Below are 6,644 nucleotides of genomic sequence, written 5' to 3'. Positions count from 1 at the left end.
CCCACATTACATATTCTACAAACATGTAGAGTTGATGTTTATAATGTTTATTTTGTATTTTATATTTTTATCTTCCTAAATTTCTTCTTGCTCTTATTGTATAGCTTTTGCTTATTTTATTTTAAAATTGTTTACCTCATTGTTCTATTGTTTATTCTTGTTTTTCTGTTGTCTTTGTCAAGCACCAATTCACCAAGACAAATTCCTCGTACATGTATACATACAGTACTTGGCAATAAATGTGATTAAGTCGCTTTGGATGAAGGCGTCTACTAAATGACTAAATGTAATGTAATGTAATTAAGAATTATATATGTATTATTATAATTATTATTAGTAGGAGTAGTAGTAATAGTAGAAGTATATACATCATAATTTGTTAGAATTAGTTATAATTAATTGCTAGTAATTATTAGAATTATAAGTTATTAGAATTATTCATTTTAATTAATATTAATTTATTTTATATAATTTTATATAAATTATTAATTTATATAATGTATAATTTCAAATGTACATTATATTTACATTTAGTCATTTAGCAGACAGTTTTTCCAAATTGACTTAAAAATGAGGACAATGGAAGCAATCAAAATCAACAAAACAGCAATGATAAACAAGTGCTATGACAAGTCTCAGTTAGCCTAATGCAGTAATAATGTAAAATAATAATAATAACAACAATAATATGCACGCACACAATCAAGATTAATCGTAGCATTTATATGAAATAATTTAAATAATGATAATTGTCACGGGTTGTTGGGGAAAGGAGTTGTTGGGTTGTTGGGGAAAGGAGCTTGAAGGAGTACGAAGGAGGCAGATAGTTTTAATAAATCCACATGGGAAAGTAGGAGAAAACAACCTCCTTACACGGTGACAGGACAAAGAAACTGAGGAAAGGCAGGGCTATAAATACTAAACCAAACGATGGACTAATAAGATGATTAATGAACACAGGTGGAAACTAATGAACTAATCAAGCAACACAGGAAAACTAGGTTAAGGCAGGGAGAACAGAAACACAGAACATAAACGTGACATATCGCCCCCCTCCCGTAAGGCGCGTCCCGCACCGTAACAGTTCCAACTGGGAGGGGGGGCTCCCTGGCTGGTGCAGGGCAGGAACAGGGCGGAGACAAGGAAGGCCTCCAGGGTGGATCAGGGAGTTCAGGAGGCCATGGCGGAGCAGGCAGACTAGGGAGCCATGGCGGAGCAGGGAACTCAGGGGGCCATGGCGGAGCAGGAAGTCCAGGGGGCCATGGCGGATCAGACAGTTCAGGAGGCCACGGAGGAGCCGACCAAATAAGGGCAAGGAAGGCACATGGGGAGCAAAACACACACAACACACGGAACAAAGTCTGACATTACTCCCCCCTCCCGGAAGGCGCGTCCTCGCGCCACACAACATTCAACGGGGAGGGGGGGGTGTGCGCTCTGGAGGTCCCTCGGGACAGCGATACCCGTTCGAGGTGCCATGGCGGAGCAGGAAGTCCAGGGGGCCATGGCGGATCAGACAGTTCAGGAGGCCACGGAGGAGCCGGATATTCAGGAGGCCATGGAGGTGCCGGTCATTTGGGAGGCCACGGAGGAGCCTTAGTGGCCTTGTCCAGGTCCCCCGGCTCAGCCACTATGGCCACAGATATATGCACCCCCCCTTCTTGGGGAAAACTAGGTCTTTCAATGCCTGGAGGGATTCTGAAGGGCGCATTGGAGGAGCGGGCTCTGGAGGGAGCTCTGAAGGAGCGGGTTCTGGAGGGCGCTCTGGAGGAGTGGGCGCTGGAGGGCGCTCTGGAGGGCATTGGGCGCTGGAGGGCGTTCTGGACGGCATTCTGGTGGAGCGGGCACTGGAGGGCGCTCTGGAGGAGTGGGCACTGGAGGGCGCTCTGGAGGGCATTCTGGTGGAGCGGGCACTGGAGGAGCGGAGCTGGCTAACACAGGGGGCTCAGGAGACGAAGGAGGGTAGCTCAGGGGGCCATGGCGGAGCAGGCAGTTCAGGTTGCCATGGCGGAGCTGGTAGCTCAGGGGGCCACGGCGGAGCTGGTAGCTCAAGAGGTCATGGCGGATCCTCCATGACCTTAGCCAGCTCGGCCATGGGCATATGCCCCCCCCAAAAATTTTTTTTGGGGAAAATTAGGAATTCTGGGTGGGGCACTTGAGGGCGCTCTGGAGGAGCGAGCACCTGAGGGCGCTCTGGAGGGCGCTTTCTAGGAGCCTGCTCTGGAGGAGCGGAGCTGGCTAACACAGGGGGCTCAGGAGACGAAGGAGGGCTGGACGGAACCAGCAGAGACTCAGGAGACGAAGGTGGGCTGGAAGGAACCAGCGGAGACAAAGGAGACGAAGGAGACGATGGAGGGCTTGACTTGGGATCTGTGGCCCTCCCTGGGCCAAACGGGGAAACAGTAGCAAACGCCAAAACGCCAAATCCAGGAGCGCTGAGAGGCATGCTGGAGTGGACTCTGGAGGGAGTGCAGGTGCCTTTTTTTCTGGGTTGAGGGCTGGAATGGATCTTGGACGGGATCGGGGAAGCACGGGTGGAACGAAGGGAGCAGGCTCATTGGAGCGGTATGTGGAGGGTGCTGGTTTATGGTGAGCTGGAGTGCCAACATGTCTCTGGATAGGGACTGAACAGTTATCATTATTTACTTCAACAAAGAAATCAGAGCAATTTAAATGGAGAACGAAATTAATAAAGTCTGATATGGGTCTATAACAATCGTCTGGAGACAAGAATCGGAATAAATTATCATCGTCCAGTCCCATCCGGAAGCACGCATTAAGCATATGATCACTCCAGCTCACCAGATGGAAGACACTCAGGAACTCCTCCACATATCGCTCCAAAGGCCTTCCATCCTGCTGGATGTTTAGAAGAACGTCCTCAGCCCAGTCCATCTTTTTTGTAGGTCCTGTCATCTGTCACAGGTTGTTGGGGAAAGGAGCTTGAAGGAGTACGAAGGAGGCAGATAGTCAAACAAACAGAGTCTTTAATAAATCCACATGGGAAAAGCTAAAAAAGCTATTAACTCCACATAAGAAATACAATCAGATCCAACAACTGCATATGAACACACAAATACAATTAACCCAGCTGAGAACAGTTTGCTAACGTTGCCATTAAGTTATGATAGTTATTTCTTTGTACAAACATTCTTTGTACATATTTGAATGTTATTAAAGATCAGATCATTTTAAACAAACACTCTAGTATTGTTACTAGAAGAATGTTTGTTCATAACTTTTCCAAAATTATATAAAATAATATTTTGAAATAGTTTTTATTTTAATCATTTTTTGTTTTTTTTTACATTTGTTTTCTGTTTTTGTAAGTTTTAGTATTTTTTAAAGATGTCTATATCGTTTTTAATTCATTCATTCATTCATTAATTTTTATTACTAGCTGAGATAAAGAAAACTTTTTTTTTTTTATTGAATCCTATTTCAGTTAAGGTTTAGTTTACTTCAAGTAACATATGCGGTTGTTTTTATGGTTTTAGCTGTAGCTAACCCTCGACCCCAAAGTTTTGAACAGCAGTGTAGTAGTTCCTTTAATCACCAGATCTGTGTTTATGACTGTTGATGTGAAATTGCACAATTCAATTGAGTATTTGTATTTGTATTAACACGCTTCACGCTGATAAAGTATCAGGCAGAAATAGCCAGTCTAAAACATCACATGATCCACACAAACACAAAACGTTCATTTGTTTACAGTCGAGTCTCAGTTGCTTACAATACACACAGACAAGTGTATTCAAGTAACATCAAATCACTAACATTTTAAAGGAACAGTTCACCCAGAAATGAAAATTTACTGAACATTTACTCAAACACAGGCCATCCAAGATGTAGGTGAGTTTATTTCTTCATCCGATTAGGAGAAATGTAGCATCACTTGCTCACCAATGGATTCTGACGGCACCCATTCACTGCAGAGGATCCATTGGTGAGCAAGTGACGTGATGATACATTTCTCCAAATCTGATGAAGAAACAAAGTCATCTACAGGTACATCTCAAACAATTAGAATATCATGAAAAAGGTCAATATTTTTTGTCACTCATTTCAGAAAGTGAAACCCATATATTATATAGATTCATTAAACATAGAGTGAAATATTTCAAGCCTTTATTTCTTGAAATTTTGATGATTATGGCTTACAGATAATGAAAACCCAAAATTCAGTGTCTCAGAAAATTTGAATATTGTGAAAAAGTTCAATATTGGAAAGTCATGGTGTCACACCCTAATCAGCTAATTACCTCAAAACACCTGCAAAGGTTTCCTGAGCCTTTAAATGGTCTCTCAGTCTGGGTCAGTAGGCTACACAATCATGGGGAAGAAGACTGCTGACTTGACAGATGTCCAGAAGACCCATCCACAAGGAGGGTAAGCCACAAAAGTTAATTGCTAAAGAAGCTGGTTGTTCACAGAGTGCTGTATCCAAACATATTCATAGAAAGTTGAGTGGAAAGAAAAAGTGTGGTAGGAAAAGGAGCACCAGCAAGAATTTGGGGGAGCTTCACAAGGAGTGGACTGAGGCTGGCGTCAGCGCATCAAGAGCCACTACGCACAGACGAATCCTAGACATGGGCTACAAATGTCGCATTCCTCGTGTCAAGCCACTCCTGAACCAGAGACAACGTCAGAAGCGTCTTACCTGGGCTGTGGAGAAAAAGAACTGGACTGTTGCTCAGTGGTCCAAAGTCCTCTTTTCAGATGAAAGTAAATTTTGCATTTCATTTGAAAATCAAGGTCCCAGAGTCTGGAGGAAGAGTGGAGAGGCACAGAAACCATGTTGCTTGAAGTCCAGTGTGAAGTTTCCACAGTCAGTGATGATTTGGGCTGCCATGTCATCTGCTGGTGTTGGTCCACTGTGTTTTCTGAAGTCCACAGTCAACGCAGCCATCTACCAGGAAATTTTAGAGCACTTCATGCTTCCTTCTGCTGACAAGCTTTATGGAGATGCTGATTTCATTTTCCAGCAGGACTTCACTGCCAAAGGTACCAAAAGCTGGTTCAATGACCATGGTGTCACTGTGCTTGATTGGCCAGCAAACTCGCCTGACCTGAACCCCATAGAGAATCTATAGAGTATTGTCAAGAGGAAGATGAGAGACACCAGACCCAACAATGCAGATGACCTGAAGGCCGCTATCAAAGCAACCTGGGCTTCCATTACACCTGAGCAGTGCCACAAACTGATCACCTCCATGCCACGCCGCATTGATGCAGTAATTCATGCAAAAGGAGGCCCAACCAAGTATTGAATGCATAGAAATGAACATACTTTCCAGAAGCCTGACATTTCTGTTTAAAATATCCTTTTTTTATTGACCTTATGTAATATTCTAATTTTCTGAGACACTGAATTTTGGGTTTTCATTATCTGTAAGCCATAATCATCAAAATTTCAAGAAATAAAGGCTTGAAATATTTCACTATGTGTAATGAATCTATATAATAAATGGGTTTCACTTTCTGAAATGAGTGACATAAAATATTGACCTTTTTCATGATATTCTAATTTCTTTGGATGACCTGTGGGTGAGTAAATTTTCGTTTTTGGATGAGCTGTTCCTCTAAGTTCCTTCATAATTCCCATGAAAACTGGGGCAACCTATGAAAATTAACTACCGTTACCTGTCATTCCAATGGTTAACAATAGACTCCAATGAAATTAGTCAGATAATTTGTCATCATTTTCTCTCATTTGCGTGACATTGTACTAACCACAAAGTGTAATTAATCTGAAAATGCCTCAGTAAATGACATGAGCACAAACTGCCTAGCTTAAAAGTACTGTATATCCCTATTATGCATTATTTTTGAATTTCACAGCTGAGACAGAACAGACTATTGTTTCTGCATTTCGTATTTTCTTTCTGAATGCTTGACATGTCTTCGCGAGTCAGAAGTAGACACTTATTAGCTGTATTATGCAGCAAATGCCACTTGTGTTCATTGATCTTGTAGGAGTGACTTTACCTGTAAACCGAAGGGGAGGTTCTAAACAGAAATACAAAGAACGAAGCAATTTTCATTGAAGGAAACATAGAACTTCAATAAAGGAAATGCTTTAACAAGGAAACATCTAAAAGAACCACAAACAAGGAGGTGTTTCTAAAAGCATCTCGATTAACCTGCTGCCTGGATGGGAAATCTGAATATCCCCAACAAAGACATCACTGTTTGGTTTTCTGTATAATTAAACATTTATTATATAGTTCATTCATTTTGAACATGAAAGGCAATGTTATTAAAAATGCAGTATTTTATAAACAATGCAATAACAAAAGGCAAAGCATCTCTTCATGCATTAAAAAAGGAGACAATGAAAACATACACGAAAGACTTTACTGGAAAGAAACTGTATCTGACAGCGTGAAGTATCTATAAAATCTCCATTTTCATCTCCATTTCTCTTCCTCACCTGATAATAATGTGATCTCATGTTTCTATTGTCTGAAGTGAAACGTGATCATAATATAGTTTATACAAACAAGTATCTTTCATTTTGCCTGCTTTCTAGCACTTAATAGATGTAATAGAGATCCAAATGTCTTGATCTGTTAAATACTTAGGATGGTTATATGTCAGTTTATTTTGTTAAAAGTATAGTTTTTTTTTTAACCAGAAATATA

This window comes from Sinocyclocheilus anshuiensis, unplaced genomic scaffold (genome assembly GCF_001515605.1).
Source record: "Sinocyclocheilus anshuiensis isolate Anshui unplaced genomic scaffold, SAMN03320099.WGS_v1.1 scaffold1075, whole genome shotgun sequence".
Lineage (NCBI taxonomy): Eukaryota > Metazoa > Chordata > Actinopteri > Cypriniformes > Cyprinidae > Sinocyclocheilus > Sinocyclocheilus anshuiensis.
Note: the sequence above shows the minus strand (reverse complement) of the source record.